The sequence below is a fragment of the Neovison vison genome, chromosome 4, assembly GCF_020171115.1.
Source record: "Neovison vison isolate M4711 chromosome 4, ASM_NN_V1, whole genome shotgun sequence".
NCBI classification, from domain to species: domain Eukaryota; kingdom Metazoa; phylum Chordata; class Mammalia; order Carnivora; family Mustelidae; genus Neogale; species Neogale vison.
In genome coordinates, this window is record NC_058094.1 from 72,936,964 (window position 1) to 72,956,568 (window position 19,605).

Consider the following 19,605-nt stretch of genomic DNA (forward strand, 5'->3'; position numbering starts at 1 on the left):
AACAGCCAAAAATAGAAATAATGTACATGTTTATCAAGGGATGAATGGATAAGCCAAATATGGTATATCTATATATGAAATACTATACAGTCATTATAAAGAATGAAATACTGATACATGTTATGACACAGATGAACCTTGAAAACATATGCTAAGTAAAAGAAGCGACACATTAAATATCACATATTTTATTATTCCATTCATATGTAATGTCCAAAATAGGCAAATCCAAAAAACCAAGAAGTAGATTTGTGATTCCAGAAGTAGGGAAAGGGTAGAATGAGGAATAACTACTCAGTGAGTGTGGATTTCCATTTGGGATCATGAAAAAGTTCTGGAACTAGATTGTAGTGATGGCACAACATTCTGAATGTACTTAATGCCATTGAATTGAATTTTAACCACTTTAAAATGGTCAAAAGAGTAAATTGTCTATTATATATATTTTACCACATTTAAAAAAAAATCTCAAGAAGAAACAAACAATTCCGATAAAAATGGGCAAAGGATTTGTGTAGACATTTCTCAAAAGAAGATAAACAAATGCCTGAAAAGCACTTTGAAAGACTAAACATCATTAGTCATTAGGGAAATGCAAATTAAAGCCACAAAGAGAACCCACTTTATATCCACTAGCATGGCTCTAATAAAGGGGGGGGTTAAATACAAGTTTTGACAAGGATTTGGAAATATTAGACCCTTATGTGGTGTTAATTGGCTTGTAAAATGGTTGTGTCTGTAAAAAGCAATCTGGCTGTTCCTCAAACAGTTAAAGATGGAGTTACCACAGGTCCAGCAATTCCACTGCTATATATATATCCAAGAGAAATGAAATCATATGTCCACACAAAAACCTGTGCAAGAATGTTCCTAAGCAGTGTTATTTGTAATAGGGGAGAAGTGGAGACAAACCAAACTGTTCAACTAATAGATGAATAACAAAAATAAAGTGTATCCATACAATAGAATATCTTTTGGCTGTACAAAAGAATGAAGTAGTGATACCTGCTATATAACATGGATGAACCTTTAAAACATGCTAAGTGAAAGAAGCCAGGTGCAAAAGACTACATTTTATATGATTTTCTTTACATGATTTGCCTCTAGAAGAGGCAAACCAGTTAGTGGTTTCCAGGGGCTGGGGAAGGGAGGAGTAGAGAATGACTACTTAATGGGTATGAGGTTTCCTTTGGAGGTGATGAAAAAGTTTCAAAACTAGATAGTGTAATGATTGCATGGCATTGAAAAGGTACTAAAAACCACTGTATTATAAGCTTTAAAATGATTAACATGATGAGGTTTTATGTTATGTGAAGTTTATCCAGTTTATAAAAATAATTATTATAGTACATATGTATCTAGATCATCATTGTCAAAGAACTAGTCATTATATTTTCAGCTTTTGACAACACAGATATGATATCTTTCTGAACAGCTTAAAACTTTGTTTCCTGGGTATCTGCCATAATGCGAAACTTCGAAACTCATCTTTCTGGGATTCCTCTTAGTTGAGCTACACAGTTGAAAGTAAGTTCTAAGTTCAACATGAAACTTATACCCATTTTTGTTGTAGTGGTTGCCATTCTATGACTAAGTGGTGAGTCCATTCTCACTATATTATATCCAGGCTAACATTTATGCCAGCTCCCTTCCTTTCCAAAATATTGCTACTATGCTGGATCTCAGCTGTTGCTGTTTATACCATGAGCACTTCAGTTGCTAGCTAGATCTTTACTCTTAACAAAAACAACAGCAAAACAAGAGCAAAATGACGCAATAGTTATGGCCATAAAATTGCTTTCAGGATGACAGTATTTTTCCCTTATAATCCCACCCCAGCCCTCTGTCAAGTGCTCTAAAATGCAGCAACACAGCTGTTGAAAGGGACTCTGAAAACAGAAAGAAAAGTGGATTCCTGGTTGACAGGTGTAGGGTTAGATAAAATTTGACACAATTGCAACTGTGCTTCTAAGTCAATGAGCATCACTTTGGAGCGACAGATTGTAAAATACCAATGGTGATGATTGAGTAAAGACAAAGGATGAATGATGTCTTTCAGTATAAATGTTATGTAGAATTTTAGAATATATGGAAAAGTATCATACATACTTATGAAGCTTCGGTTACTATATTAATCATACAATTGCAGAAACAAACTAATAGAAGCATCTTATCAGTCATCATTGTGTTAAAGACATCCCCAAGCAAGTAACTTATTTCCTTTGAAACATGTCTTGTGAGATTCTTGCCTGGAATATTAACAACTTGTTAGGTATGAAGAGACAACAATTATTGCCAATTAAGGCCAATATGCCTTATTCAAATATGGCATAATGTATTTCATATTTATATTAATAATTTTAATTCTTTAGGAAACTAACATCAACAATGTTTGTTCTTCCAATCCATGATCATGGAATGCTTTTCCATCTTTTTGTGTCTTCTTCAGTTTCTTTCATGATCATTCAGTAGTTCCTGGATTACAGATCCTTTACCTCTTTAGTTAGGTTTATTCTCAGGTATCTCATGTTCTTGGTGCTATAGTAAATGGAATTAATTCTCTCATTTCCCTTTATATAGTTATTTCATTTTTAGTGTATAAAAAAGCAACTGATTGGGATGCCTGGGTGGCTCAGTAGGTTAAGCCTCTGCCTTCGGCTCAGGTCATGATTTCAGGGTCCTGGGATCGAGTCCCACATCAGGCTTTCTGCTCAGTGGAGAGCCTGGTTCCCTCTCTCCCTCTGCCTGCTGCTCTGCTTCCTTGTGCTCTCTCTCTCTGTCAAATAAATAAACAAAATATTAAAAAAAAAAAGCAACTGATTTCTGTGCATTGATTTTATATCCAGCCACATTACTGAATTGCTGTATGAATTCTAGTAGTTTGGGGGTGGAGTCTTTTGGGTTTTCCACATAAAGTATCATGTCATCTGCAAAGAGAGAGTTTGACTTCTTCTTTGCCAATCTGAATACCTTTTATTTCTTTTTGTTGTCTGATTACTGTTGCTAGGACTTCTAGTACTTTCAATGCCATCCTGGTCAAAATTCCACTGGCAATTTTCTTTCCTTTTCCTTTTCCTTTTTTTTTTTTTTTAAGATTTTGTTTACTTATTTGACACAGAGAGAGAGATCACAAGTAGGCAGAGAGGCAGGCAGAGAGAGGGAGAAGCAGGCTCCCCACTGAGCAGAGAGCCTGATGCAGGACTCGATCCCAGGACCCTGAGATCATGACCTGAGCTGAAGGCAGAGGCTTAACCCACGAGCCACCCAGGTGCCCCCACTGGCAATTTTCTAAGTGCTGGGACAAACAATCCTAAAATTTGTATGGAACCAGAAGACACCCCTGAATTGCTAAGGAAATGTTGAAAAAGAAAAATAAAACTGGGGGCATCATGTTGCCTGATTTCAAGCTTTACTACAAAGCTGTAATCACCAAGACAACATGGTACAGACACAAAAACAGACACGTAGACCTGTGGAACAGAGTAGAGAGCCCAGATATGGACCCTCAAATCTGTGGTCGAATAATCTTTGACAAAGCAGGAAAAAATATACAGTGGAAAAATGAGAGTCTATTCAATAAATGGTGCTGGGAAAATTGGACAGCTATGTATAGAAGAATGAAACTCGACCATTCTCTTAAACAATACACAAAGATAAACTCAAAAATGGAAAAAGACCTCAACGTGAGGCAGGAATCTCAAAATCCTAGAGGAAAACATAGGCAGTAAACTCTTAGACATTGGCCAGAGCAACTTCTTTCAGGATATGTCTCCAAAGGCAAAGGAAACAAAAGTGAAGATGAACTTTTGGGATTTCATCAAGATCAAAAGCTTCTGCAAAGAGGCAACCCATGGAATGGGAGAAGATATTCGCAAATGACGTTACAGACAAAGGGATGATATTTGAGATCTATAAAGAACTCCTCAAATTCAACACTCAAAAATCAGATAATCATGTCAAAAAATGGGCAGGAGACATGAACAGATACTTCTCCAAAGAAGATATACAAATGGCTAACAGACACAAGAAAAAACGTTCATTATCATTAGCCATCCAGGATACTCAAATCAAAACCACATTGAGATACCACCTTACACCAGTTAGAATAGCCAAAATTAACAAGACAGTAAACAACAAGTGTTGGAGAGGATGTGGAGAAAGGGGAACCCTCTTACCCTGTTTGTAGGAATGCAAGCTGGTGCAGCCACTTTGGAAAACAGTGTGGAGATTCCTTAAGAAATTAATAATAGAGCTTCTCTATGACCTTGCAATTGCACTACTGGGCATTTACCCCAAAGATACAGATGTAGTGAAAAGAAGGGCCATCTGTACCCCAATGTTCATAGCAACAATGGCCACAATCACCAAACTGTGGAAAGAGCCAAGATGCCCTTCAACAGATGAATAGATAAAGGAGATTATGGTCCATATTTACAATGGAGTATTATGCCTCCATCAGAAAGGATGAATGCTCAACTTTTGTATCAACATGGATGGGACTGGAGGAGATTATGCTGAGTGAAATCAGTAAATCAGAGAGAGTCAATTATCACGTAGATTCACATGTGGAGCACAAGGGATAACATGGAGAACATTAGGAGAAGGAAGGGAAAAGTGAATTGAGGGAAGTCAGAGAGGGAGATAAACCATGAGAGGGTGTGGACTCTGAGAAACAGAGGGTTTTGGAGGGGAGGGAGTTGGGAGGTTAAGTGAGTCTGGTGGTGGGTATTAAGGAGGGCATATATTGCATGGAGCACTGGGTGTGGTGCATAAACAATGAATCTTGGAACACTGAAAAAAATCAAATTAAATTAAATTTTTAAAAAAGAAAACTAACACTGAGCCCTTCCTTTTTCAAAGTAGCTATTAGTAAAATGCATGACTTTTTAAAATGTGACTTAAAGTAAGAATGGTCTCAACTAAATTATTTTAAGAGTTTACTGACTTAGGGAAACTGATTTCCTATAATTCAATCACCTGAATTTAAATGTCTGTATATTGAATTAAGGGAACTGTAACACTGGAGAAGAACCGGTTTAAAAAATCTTGAACTATGAATAATCCCAAATCCTAAATCCTAGCTCTCACATTACATTTTTTCGATATGATATTTCATGTCCATTTGCAAATATTTAATCTCTATATTTGACTTACTAAAAGACTGAAATGGATTTACCTTCTCTACATGCATATTGAAAGTAGGGGAAGAGCAGGACCATTACTGAGCAAGATGAAGAAACTCAAAACTACTAGCTTTGAGGCATTATCAAAGTTGATGATTCACATGTGGCTTCAAGCGTCCTTAAAGGAAGAGGATGTCTTATCAGTGGCTTCTTTATTTGATACTGTGTATAGTAGCCATTCCCTTTTCTCTCATGGATGATTACAGTAGTTGCCAGCATCGTCTATTTCCAGTGCAAAATCCCTTCCATCAGAACAAAACAAAAACAAAACTCTTCAAAACTGCTGTGAAGAGTGATTTTTTTTTCCCTAAGGCACAAGTCTGATCGTGACACTGCCTTATTTAAAGACCTTAGCCATTTTTTCCCTGGATCTGTAACTCCCAAACTCTCTACTAAGTCCACAGTACTCTTTAATGTTGACCACCAAACCATCTTTTCAGAATTATGCGCCTGTACCAATGTACTGCAGCTATGACCCAGCAGTTCCTAAAACTTAACCTAAATATGGGTGGGGAGGGGTGGAAAGGGAGCAGGAGAGATGACATCTTAACAGATATACTTATATTCCTAAATCATCAATAAATAAGGCAGAAAAATGTGTGAAAAGATACCCATTACTATTAAGCAAAAATGAAAGGAAAGCTACCTAGATGTCTAAGAGAAAATAACAAAGTAAATTTTGGTGCCTGCATATAATTTTAATGTATATGAGAATGAAGAATCATTTTTGAGTTTTTAAAAAATATTCATACAAATTAGTGAAAAATGAGGGCAACACACTAGATACTCATTCTGATCACATTTACAAAGAATATGCACACTATGAAAATAAGTCTACATGTCATAAACATGCATACATTTACATTTAGAAATGAGAAAAAAACTGTATTAATATCTATTTATGTATCATGATATTGGGAATAATTCATGTGATTTTATTTTCTTCCTGACACTTTGTATTCTCACATGCTTGACAGTAAAAAAACATGTTACTTTTACAAATAATAAAGTTTACAACTGATATAATATTCACTAACTTCCTAAAATGATCTATCATCATGTGATTTGTGTGAAACATATGCCTGAACCATTCCTATTTTGGAATCTGAAATCTATTCCATGGATTTTCTTGTGAGTAAAATAACAACGTCATGAATTTGTTTAATGCCAGTAAAGTGGTTTGAAGATGAAAACTTCTACATAAGTGCTAAGTATTGTTATTGAGCATTAAAAATCACTTGACATATCAGAAGTGCTTCTCTTCATTACTGGCATGAAAGCAATTTTCTCTAGGCAAAGCGTAAGGACTTACAATATCGACATTTTAAAAAGTGTAATACTAGGAGACATGACATGCTAAAAACACTTATCTTTCCTTTCATCTAAATCCTATTGTTAGAATTTTATATTTATAGAGTCAGTTCTATATTTATTTATGTCAAATGCTAATATTGATACATTATAAGTTTTACGGAATAGTGCTATATCAAATGCAATTTTCAGGAAACAATATCTCCTGTCAGTAAAAGTGACTTCGGTGCAGGTAGGTTTGCTGAAGAAGTACTGGTCGGCTCAGTACAGGACTGATGGCAGTTGCAGCTGGAAAAGATAATAATGTTAACACAGAAATAGATTTTTGGGGTTGAGTGAGGAAGAGGAGGTATAAATTTTGCAAGGGCTGCTATGTGCCTACTGAGGAAAGATGTTTTCTGAGTTTTCCCCTTGAGTTATGGTCATATGATGATTATGGTCATATGATGGCTCACCAGTGCCATCCAAGAGGGATCTCTAGGTTGAGCAGGCAGCAAATAACATCTTTCACTTACTGACTAGTATCTATGTTTTACAAGCATTCAAGTGCTAATAACTACCTGCAAGGAAACAGTTAACATTACATATTCTAGACAATGAAACTGAAACTCAAAGTTGTTAGTTGGGCAACCTTACACAGATAATAAGTTGGTCTTCTTTCTTTTCTTTTCTTTTTTTTTTTTTTTTAAGTACCATATTACTCTTCTAAAGGATAGGGAGATTTGTACTGCCCCAACTAAGTGCTAAAGGTTCAGACTAGGAAGAGGAGAGGATAGAATGGGAAAAGCTCCATCATGCTGCCTGTGTTATTTCCATTTCTGGTAGTAAAACTTATCTTGGAAATCACTCTCATTAAACAAAGAGCTTTTTGATGCCTAATTTCAGGGTGGTATGATAGAAATAAAATATATTAAAATGAAATTAATATTCTTAGCTCTGTTGCTAATTGGCAATTGTTTCTGTTCTCATATATTCAGTAGAAATAACCATACGTTTATTAGCATCATTATTTGAGATTAACAGATGCGGAAAAATTTACATGTTAAATGATTTCTTACCCATAGTATTGCTATTATTTCAGGTATTAGAGCATTTCTTGAATACTTCATCTTCCTCCTACACACAGTGAGAAGTTGGTGAAGTAGTTGTTACTGGTTTCCTATGATTTCATTGTCAGTTGAATGCTGAGTCAGTGCACAGCATCGCCGTGAAGAACCTTTCTGAGGGTGTTTGGAGTGCACAGATGCCATTCAGGGGTATTCTTTCAGCACTTCAGCTTCCATGAACTTGTCCATTCACAATAAAGTTTATAATATCACGGGAAAAGTGCTTTAATATGTTATTTCCGATCCCTATTTCCATAGAGAGAAAAATTGCAGCACTTTATGTAACTTTTCTCCAGGTTCCAAAATTGTCAGGATCATGTAATTCACACATCTATTATGAGTCATTGACTAAATTCCAAGAACAGGTCTTGCTCATTAAACTCCCTTAATTATATGGACTTAAATTGTAAAGCAAATTTACAGGAAACTCTCTCAAATATTCCAAGATAATTACTCACCCAGTAATGCTATTTTGAAGAACAATTTGTACAATTATATTTAATATTTTTAAAAAATTGCCCTATCCATATATTCATAGTCCCTTCTCATTCATAAGCACTACATAGGTACTAATTAAAGGTCATTTAGACCACTAGAGCTGTAATAAAAGAATAGGAAAAATAAGTAATATTTTTAATTATTTTGCCCTTTATCTACTTCATTTGGTTCCACTCAATATTGGGTTCCTATTTTAGAGATATAACTTTTATAATCAAAAGAATGCAAAAAAAAAAGTCATAAAAACTGTGAAAAACTTAATACTACCACTTTAGCATATGAAAAGAATTCTTTTCATGAAAAAGAACCCATCACATCTCTATACCTAAAGAAATCCATAAAGACCCTTGACATAGAATGTTCTCCAGAGTTGGAGCCACCTCAGATTCTCCAAGTCACTAGCACTACTGGTAGCAAAGCTCTATGAAATCTGTGATATAAGGGCCACTGTATCTATTAATTTTCAGATCATAACCAATATTCAGAGAAGCATAACTTGAAATATAAGAGATCATAAATTGTCTATACCCTGACTATGCACAGAAGTTAGGAATCAACTCCAAACAAAGAAAATCTTTGGGGTATTGGGGTATTGGGAAATTTTAGAGCACATAAAGAAACAGCAAGCAGTAGTGGTGGCTGTGGTGGTGGTGGTAGATCTGTGGGCTATAAAGATGAACCAGGTCTAAAGATATGCTATATTAATAACCCAGGACTATTATTTAAAATTCTCTGGGAAATTATCAGTTTAACTAATGTGAATCCCAATTAAAGCTTAAAAGCTTTAATTTTAAAGAAAGAATATATGCTTCATAGTACAGTGATTATAAAATAATTTTGTACCTGATTTCCTAACCTATTAAGTAGCGTTATTGAGAAAACAGCATCAGTTTACACAATATGCTTAAATTTCTATTTGATTCATGACTGGTAGTACAGCTGTGAGTGGGCCTATATTGATCCTCATGTTACAGTGATTTTATTCTTTCTGCGTCTAGTCATCAGGAAAGATAGGAATAAAAGACTGTTTACTTTATTTACAATAAAGTTGAATTTCCAAAAGTAAGACACACAGTTCTTTAAAAAAAATACTCTTACCCAGTTTTGTTTTGGACAAAGAGCATTCCATAGATTCAGCATAGGTTAGTGTCCAGGAACGTGCTCTGTTATCTGGAATTTTTTTCAGTATCTACCTAAATAAAACTGAATTTAACAGATGTTTGTTACGCATAGATGTGCAAAGTATATTGGTCATTTTAGGCAATACAGAGACCAATAGAAAGACTATTTTTAGGAGTGTGCATGTGCGTGTGGGTGTGTGTACCTTGGACATTACATACCAAAGTAGGTCCATCTCTGGAGGTATTGAAAATGGATAGGTAGGGACTTCTAGAGAAGATAGCAGAATAGAAGGATTCTAGGCTCGCCTCATTCCATGGATACACCAAGATAACACCCACATCAGAGTAAATAATGTAAAAGATGACCCAAAGACTGGCAAAACAAACTCTCCACAGCTAAATGTAGAGAGAGGACACATCAAAGTGCATACAAAGGCAGAGACCTAGTTGGGAGCCAAACTGATCTCTGGAACTGTCCATGGGCAGGAAGGATGTCACAGGTGTGGAGAGAGGAGAGGAGCAGACCCCACATTAGACACCCCACCACATTAGGAAGACAAATCTCTATAACATTGAGCTTTGGAAAACAGAGGGACTTAAATTCTTGAGTTCTTACAACTAGTGAGAACTAGTTGGAGCTTTTTTTTTTTTTACTTTTTTAACCTCTGGAACTTTAAAAATCAGACCCTAGCTTCTGGGAGAGCCCGAAGGTGATAGGAAACAGTGTCCTTGCCCTTAAAGAGAGAGCACAACAAACAGCCCCGTTGAGATACAACACAGAAGCAGCAGTTTAAAAAAGAAAACAAAACACCTGGGGTATATAGAAGGGAGATTTGTTTACTAACCTCAGATAACTTGTGCTGGAGGGCCAGAGATCTTCGGGAGACTTTTCCAAGAATTAAAGAGCTGGCAGGTGGCGTTTCCCCGCTCTACCCCCGTTCCTAGATACATGGACACCTGTGAAAACCAGCAGAGCATGAACACTCCACCTAGCTTGCTAACTGTGAACTCTACCATGACATTCTTCTGTGGACACATTCTCTCTATCCCAGTCTTGGCAGGAGTACATCCAAAGTGGCACCGCAAGCATGGGAGTATGAAATCAGCCACAACAGGGATCAGCACTACCTTAAAGTGGATCCAGCTTGAGGGAGAGTGGAAGAAAACCACTGTTCAACTGTGGCCCCAGTAGTAGGCTGGGGGTAGATTTCTGGCTTGAATTCAGGCCCATCCTACCAACAAAAGCTTTTCAAGGAATAATAGAGGGAGAGTGCCCCTGCAGTTCAGTGCTACTACATCTCTGGCAAATGCCTAGACTGACCAAGGCAGGCCCAGACAGGCCCACTAATGCCGGGACCGAACCCTTTTCACAATAGGCAAAGAAAACCATGGCAGATGACTGGACTGAAGGCAAACATAACTCAGTCACAATAGTAGAGTACGTGCAACATGCATAAGAGACACTGCTGAAGCACCAGGATCTGATGAAGAGGGGACAGTGCACTGCAGGCCACTACAGGACCTCTTCTTCATAAAGCAACTACTTTCAAAAGCAAGAGGACATAGTTGACTATCCTAACACATAGAAACAGAGAGTTAGAAAATGTGGAAACAGAGGAAGATATTCCAGTGAAAGAATAAGACAAAATCACAGCGAGAGAGCTCAATGAAACAGAGGTAAGTAATATGCCCCATAGAGAATTTAAAGTAGTGGTAATAAAAATATTCACAGGACTTGAGAAAAAGTGGAGGACCTCAGTGAGACCTTCAACAATGGGACAGAAAACATAAAAAAAGAAGCAATCAGAGATAAAGAACTCAATAACTGAAACTAAAAATACACTAGAAGGAATAAATAGTAGAATCAAGGAGCAAAGTAATCTAGAAGACAGAGTAATGGAAAGCAACCAAGCTGAACAGCAAAAAGGAAAAAGAATAGTAAGAAATGAGAATAGATTTAGGGAACTCAGTGACCAACGAATGTAATAACATTTGCAATATAGGGGTCACAGAAGGAGCAGGCAAAGGGGAGAGAAGATATATTTAAAGAAATAGTAGCTGAAAAATTCCTGGATCTGGGAAAGGAAACAGATATCCAGATCCATTCAGGAGGCACAGAGAGTGCTCAACAAAATCAACCGAAGGAGGTTCATATCAAGACATACTGTACTTAAAATGGCAAAAAGTAGTGATAAAGAGAGAATTTTTAAAGCAGCAAGAGAAAAGAAAACAGTTCTATAAAAGGGAAACTTAATGACACTGTCAGCTGATTTTTCGAGAGAAATTTTGCAGAGCAGAAGGGAGTGGCTTGATATATTCAATGTGCTGAAAGGAAAAAAAAATGTTCAATCAAGAATCTAGCAAAGCAAAAAAAAAAAAAAAAAAAAAGAATCTAGCAAAGCTATCATTCAGAAGACAAGGAGAGATAAAGAGAGTTTCCTGGATCAAAAAAAAGAGAAAAAGGTTAAAGGAATTCATCACTAAATCAACCTCACAAAAATTGTTAAAGGGGACTTAGTGGAAAGGAAAGATCATAGTAAGGGTAGGAAAAGTAGAAAGCACAAAAGAGTAAAATCAAGTATATTTATAAAAATCAATCAAGGGATTCACAAAATAAAAAGATGTAAAGTATGGTGCCATATACCTAAAATGTGAGTGTGAGAGGAGTAAAAATTTAGTGCTTTTAGAATGAGTTCAAACTTAAGTGACCATCAACTTAATGTATACTGCTATACACATAAGATGTTGTATATAAACCTAATGGTAATTACAAATCAAAAACTGGTAATAGATACGCAAAAAATAAAGAGAAAGGAATCCAAGTATATCACTAAAGAGGGCCAGCAAACCATGAGGGGGGAAAGCAAGAAGAGAAAGGAAAGAAAAGAACTACATACAACCATAAAACAAACAGCAAAATGGCAATAACCATATACCTATCAATAATTACTTTGAATGTAAGTGAACTAAACACTCAAATCAAAGGACATAAGGTAATAGAATGGATAAAAAAAATCAAGACCCCTCTATATGCTGCCTATAAGAAATTCCTTTCAGATGATACATGCACATTGAAATCGAAGGAATGGAAAAACATTTATGAAAATGGAAATGAAAAGAAAGCCAATATGGTAATCCTTACATTGAACAAAATAGACTTTAAAACAAAGACTACAACAAGAGAAAAGAAGGATACTAGGTAATCATAAAGGTAACAATCCAACAAGAAGATAAAACAATTATAAATATTTATGCACTCAACCTGTGAATAGCCAAATACATGAAGCATCTAATAACAAACAGAAAGAAGATAACTGATAGTAATACAACAATAATAGGGGATTTTTTTTAAGATTTTATTTATTTATTTGACAGAGAGAGATCACAAGCAGGCAGAGAGGCAGGCAGAGAGAGAGAGAAGGAAGCAGGCTCCCTGCTGAGCAGAGAGCCCATTGCGGGGCTCGATCCCAGGACCCTGAGATCATGACCTGAGCCAAAGGCAGTGGCTTAACCCACTGAGCCACCCAGGCACCCATAATAGGGGATTTTAAAACCCCACTTACATCAATGGCTAGATCATCCAAACCAAAAATCAACAAGAGTGGCTTTGAAAGATACATTGAACCAAATGGATAGAACAGATATGTTCAGAACATTCCATCCTAAAACAGAAGAATACACTTTCTTTTCAAGTAAACATGACACATTCTCCAGAATAGATCCAATACCACAGAAATAAGGGATTATAAGAGAATAATATGAAAAGTTAGGCAAACAAATTAGACAACCTAGAAGAAATGGTTCAATTAATAGAAACCTGAAAGTTCCCAAAATTAACTCAGGAAGGAAGAGAAAAATTTGAAGAGACTGATTATCAGCAATAAAAGTGGATCAAAAATTTAAAAAACTCCCAACAAACAAAAGTCCAGGGCCAGATTGCTTCACAGGTGAATCCTACCAAACACTTAAAGAGTTAATACTTATTCTTCTCAAACAGTTCCAAAAAATAGAAGAAGGGGAGCTTCCAAATTCACTCTTTTAGGCCCAGCATTACCCTGGTACCAAAACCAGATAAACACACTACAAAGATACAGAACTACAGGCCAAAAGGCCAGATGCAAAAATCCTCAACGAATATTAACATACCAGATCCAACAATGCACTAAAAAAATTATTCACCACAATCAAGTGAGATTTATACCTGGGACGCAAGGGTGGTCCAATATTCACAAGTCAATTGCTGTGACACATCACATTAATGAAAGAAAGGACAAAAGCCATATATGATTATTTCAGTATATATAGAAAAAACATTTGACAAAGCACAACTTCCATTTATGATTTAAAAAAATCATAATAATTTATGATTATTAAAAAATTTTTAATTATTAAAAAAATTAGGTTTAGAGGAACACCTCAGTATAATAAAGGCCATACATGAAAACCCTACAGCAAATGTCATACTCAATGGAGAAGAGAATGACATCTTGCCATTTGCAACAACACAATGGATCTAGAAGGTATAATGCTAAGTGAAATGAGTCAGAGAAAGACAAATAACATATGATTTCACTCATATGCGGAACTTAAGAAACAAAACAAAGAAAAGAGAAAAACAAACAACTCTTAAGCATAGAGAACAAACTGGTGGTTACCAGAGGGGAGATCATTGGGGGGTGCGAGGTGCAGGGGTGAAATAGGTGAAGGGGATTAAGAGCACACTTATAAGTTCCGAGTAATGTACTGAATTAGTGAATTACTATATTGCATACCTGAAACTAATATAACAGTGTAAAACCTTTTTTACAGTGTCTGAAACATAATAAGCTCTTAATAAATTGAATCTCTTATTATTAAGAACAAAAAATTGAAAATGGATAGAGATACGTTTAATGATTGGTGATATAGCAAATAAAGTGATGTCCAGTTAAGATCGTGATTTTTACTGTCATGCCAAATGAAAAAAATGTCTGGCATCGTAAAAAGAGGTTAAAAAACACTCTCCTTTTGCCACACGTGGTACATGACAGAACTTTCCACAACTCATGCCTTTTGTGTAATACACTTAGTAATACACTTAGATATTATTGGATATGCTTATGCTTACATTCCAATCACAACTCTAATGAAGTTTTTCATGCTTTTTCTGTAGCTTGATTCTAAATGTCCTAAACCAATAATTTTATTAGCAGAAAATGGATTTTTTTGTCTTATGTTTTTCATCAGTTATCTTAAAATTTTAATTCTTGTCCATTTGTGTTCAGGAAAATTCCCACAGTATTAACTCCCAAATGTTTAAAAAGTTTATTTCATCATATTTCTAGTGCCCGGGTCCTTTATCTTCTCTAATTCTCTATTTTTTCTTACCACTCTGTTATTCTTATGAGCCTGAAAGCTTTCTAGCTTTCTCTGAAGGTACAGACACCCTATTTAAAAAAGACTTTTCATGACTTCTTTGCTTTCGCAGGATCTAGCTTTCTCTCATGCACTTGGTCTTATTCTGCTGAGCTCCAGGCTTTTCTCTATTTACAAGTGAGCCTTCATTATTTGTTCATCACTACATAATGTGGCGCCTAAGAAACAGACTGGGAACATAGTTCATATGGGAAGACTGTGTCACTTGGCACATTTGGCTTGGAGCTGAGTGTGCAAGAATTTGGTACCTAGTGTGGGGGGGAACGGAAACATTTGAACATGGAGAGTTCTCTAGTTTTCACCACCCACACTATCCACTATAGTTCTCACCATGCAGTTCATTCAGTTTCTTCAGAGAACAGTACATGTGTGCCCATGTGCATCCGTGAGTGAGTGTGTGTGTGTGTGTGTGTATTTAAACATTTACTATTTGACAGACAGAGATCACAAGTCAGCGAGAGGCAGGCAGAGAGAGAGGAGGAAGCAGGCTTCCTGCCAAGGAGAGAGCCCAATGTGGGGCTCGGTCCTAGGACCCTGAGATCATGACCTGAGCCGAAGGCAGAGGCTTAACCCACTGAGCCACCCAGGCGCCGCGTGTGTGTGTGTGTATTTAAAAGAGAGACAAAGACGTAGATAAATAGTGGAAGTAGATAAAGGTAGACTGTCTGCTAGATTCTGCACGCAAGGTGAGGTGTGGGGAAACTTCTTATTCACAAACTGAGAACTTCTCCAGTTTTCACAACCACTCTCTGTATTGCTCAGTGTTTTGAGTTTGGGACTCTTCGCATTTCTTCTGGTCAGTTGTCATCTGAGAGCCCACTTCTGTCTGCTCTCTGTTTTCCCGTTATGTGGTGAAGTTTCTCATCTGCAAATGAACACCCCTATCCTTCTCTTCATTGCTATCAAGTAAATTGTTTCCATTCCTTCTCTAAATTTTAGGAACTGCCATGTAAGGGTAGGTACGAATACTTTCCATTTGACCTGGAAACCCCGATTAGCATTTTTAAGATTGAGGAAGGTCTTCACTGTTCATTTTCTCATAATCAGCGTATAGAGGAAAAGTGCCTCTTTCCCACACCTTCTAATTTAGGAGGTATCTTTGAAATCATCAGCCAATATAATGGTTAAAATAATGGTATCTTATTAATAACCTAAAGATCATGAAATTTGTTTTGTCCTCCAAATGCATCCAGATGATTTTAAGATCATTTCAGAACTATAAAACTCCATCAAACTTACTCTGAACTGGTTCTGTAATCTAATCAAGCATGAATATATACTGCAGAGTCCAAGGGATGGAACCAGCATATTTCAAATGCTGAACTCTGACCTTTATTTCTCTTCTGTGGACCCAAATAGAACTGCATATCAAGGATTCAAGAAATAAAACACCTGAAGTTACTAGTTAGTAGTTTTAATTTATAAGATGTAATCTAGATATTATTTTTTTTCTTAAGCAAGTAGCAATACAATTACAAAAGCCTTGGTGTTTCTGTGTTAGCTTCCAAGTTTCACTAAGTTGGATTTCAGGAAAAGTGATTTTTCTATTTACACATGGAGTAAATATACTCATGATCTTGGAAAATGGGTTTACTATAATATAAATGTTTTATTTTTCTTCTAGCATTTATAACCACAAAATTTATATCTAAGCTTCAACTTCTTTATTTCAAACTTTGGCTTTTTTTCCAAGTTTCAACTATTCACCTTAGTCTCTAGCACAAGAAAATGCAAGATCCAGAAAATAAGTCTATTTCAAAGTTAGAAGAATGTTTGTATCTCAGACCCTTTGGAGGGTTTAGAAATTCTTCTTCCTTTCAGTGGTGATTATGATTTACACATAAATAGGTATAAATATTATATATAATGTAAGTATTCTAAATTTGCAAAATTTTATTTAAGTCTATGATCTTATTATACTCTATATTTTTCTGGTGGTACTGTGTCAGTTTGGAAATATATGTTTATTGTAAATATTTCTTGCTATGAAATTTATAGAACAAGAAATTGTTATTCACTAATACTATTGTAATCAATTAATAAAAATTGTTAGTTTTGATAGTAAGGTTATGGATTAGCCCCATTTTTTATTAAAACCAATTGACAAAAATATTTTCAATATATATTGGAAACTTTTTCAGAGCTAACAGAGCAGTAGGATGGATATATATATATATATATGTATATGTATCTATATCATTTTATTACATATATACATATATATATCATTTTATTACATTACATATAATGTAATAAAATGATGTCTTTAGACAAGTTTTGAAAATTAGACATACCTTTGCTGGAAAATTACATGACTAAATGGCCAAATGATTTAAAAAGTTGTTTGCCTGGGGCAAAGACATTTGAGAATCACTACACCAGGCCCCTCCCCCAGAAGATCAACAAGAAATCCAGGCAAGACCAAGTTCACCTACCAAGGAGTGCAGTTTCAATACCAAGGAGAGCAGCAGAATTCCAGAGGAGGAGAAAACAAACCACGGAACTCATGGCTTTCTGCCTGTGATTTTTTAGCCTTGCAGTTAATTTTTTTCTTTTTCATTTTTTTTTCTCTTCTTCTGCTAAAATTTTTTATAACTTTTACCCTTTTCTTTTTTAACGTTTTTTAACTAGATTATCTAATATATATATTTTTTCTTTGTTATACTTTTCTTTATTCATTTTCTTTTTTTTTAATTCTTTTTTTTCTTTTTTTTCTTTCTTTCTTTTTGAACCTCTTTTTACCCCCAAATCAGAAGAGATCCTAATCTCTTCAATCTTTTTTCTTCCTTAATTCTTTTTTAAATTCTTGATTGAATTTTTAATTCAATCTCTTTTTTTTAATTCTTTTTTTTTCTTTCTTTCTTTTTGAACCTCTTTTTATCCCCAAATCAGAAGAGATCCCAATCAGAAGAGATTGGGAGATCCCAATCAAAGGAGATCCCAATCAGAGGAGAAATCCCCCCTCACGATTTGGGATCTCTTCTGATTTGGTTAAAGCATATTTTCCTGTGATTGTTGCCACCCTTTTAGTATTTTACTTGCTCCTTCATATACTCTTAGCTGGACAAAATGACAAGGCGGAAAAATTCACAACAAAAAAAAGAACAAGAGGCAGTACCGAAGGCTAGGGACCTAATCAATACAGACATTGGTAATATGTCAGATCTAGAGTTCAAAATGACAATTCTCAAGGTTATAGCTGGGCTTGAAAAAGGCATGGAAGATATTAGAGAAACCCTCTCCAGAGATATAAAAGCCCTTTCTGGAGAAATAAAAGAACTAAAATCTAACCAAGTTGAAATCAAAAAAGCTATTAATGAAGTTCAATCAAAAATGGAGGCTCTCACTGCTAGGATAAATGAGGCAGAAGAAAGAATTAGCGATATAGAAGACCAAATGACAGAGAATAAAGAAGCTGAGCAAAAGAAGGACAAACAGCTACTGGACCATGAGGGGAGAATTCGAGAGATAAGTGACACCATAAGACAAAACAACATTAGAATAATTGGGATTCCAGAAGAAGAAGAAAGAGAGAGGGGAGCAGAAGGTATACTGGAGAGAATTACTGGGGAGAATTTCCCCAATATGGCAAAGGGAACGAGCATCAAAATTCAGGAGGTTCAGAGAACGCCCCTCAAAATCAATAAGAATAGGCCCACACCCCGTCACCTAATAGTAAAATTTACAAGCCTTAGTGACAAAGAGAAAATCCTGAAAGCAGCCCGGGAAAAGAAATCTGTAACATACAATGGTAAAAGTATTAGATTGGCAGCTGACTTATCCACAGAGACCTGGCAGGCCAGAAAGAGCTGGCATGACATTTTCAGAGCACTAAACGAGAAAAACATGCAGCCAAGAATACTATATCCAGCTAGGCTATCATTGAAAATAGAAGGAGAGATTAAAAGCTTCCAGGACAAACAAAAACTGAAAGAATTTGCAAACACCAAACCAGCTCTACAGGAAATACTGAAAGGGGTCCTCTAAGCAAAGAGAGAGCCTACAAGTGGTAGATCAGAAAGGAACAGAGACAATATACAGTAACAGTCACCTTACAGGCAATACAATGGCACTAAAATCATATCTCTCAATAGTTATCCTGAATGTTAATGGGCTAAATGCCCCAATCAAAAGACACAGGGTATCAGAATGGATAAAAAAACAAAACCCATCTATATGTTGCCTCCAAGAAACTCATTTTAAACCCGAAGACACCTCCAGACTTAAAGTGAGGGGGTGGAAAAGAATTTACCATGCTAATGGACATCAGAAAAAAGCAGGAGTGGCAATCCTTATATCAGATCAATTAGATTTTAAGCCAAAGACTATAATAAGAGATGAGGAAGGACAATATATCATACTCAAAGGGTCTGTCCAACAAGAAGTTCTAACAATTTTAAATATCTATGCCCCCAACGTGGGCGCAGCAAACTATATAAACCAATTAATAACAAAATCAAAGAAACACATCAACAATAATACAATAATAGTAGGGGACTTTAAACACTCCCCTCACTGAAATGGACAGATCATCCAAGCAAAAGATCAACAGGGAAATAAAGGCCTTAAATGATACACTGGATGAGATGGACATCACAGATATATTCAGAACATTTCATCCCAAAGCAACAGAATACACATTCTTCTCTAGTGCACATGGAACATTCTCCAGAATAGATCACATCCTCGGTCCTAAATCAGGACTCAACCGGTATCAAAAGATTGGGATCATTCCCTGCATATTTTCAGACCACAATGCTCTGAAGCTAGAACTCAACCACAAGAGGAAGTTTGGAAAGAACACAAATACATGGAGACTAAACAGCATCCTTCTAAAGAATGAATGGGTCAACCGGGAAATTAAAGAAGAATTGAAAAAAATCATGGAAACAAATGATAATGAAAATACAATGGTTCAAAATCTGTGGGACACAACAAAGGCAGTCCTGAGAGGAAAATATATAGTGGTAC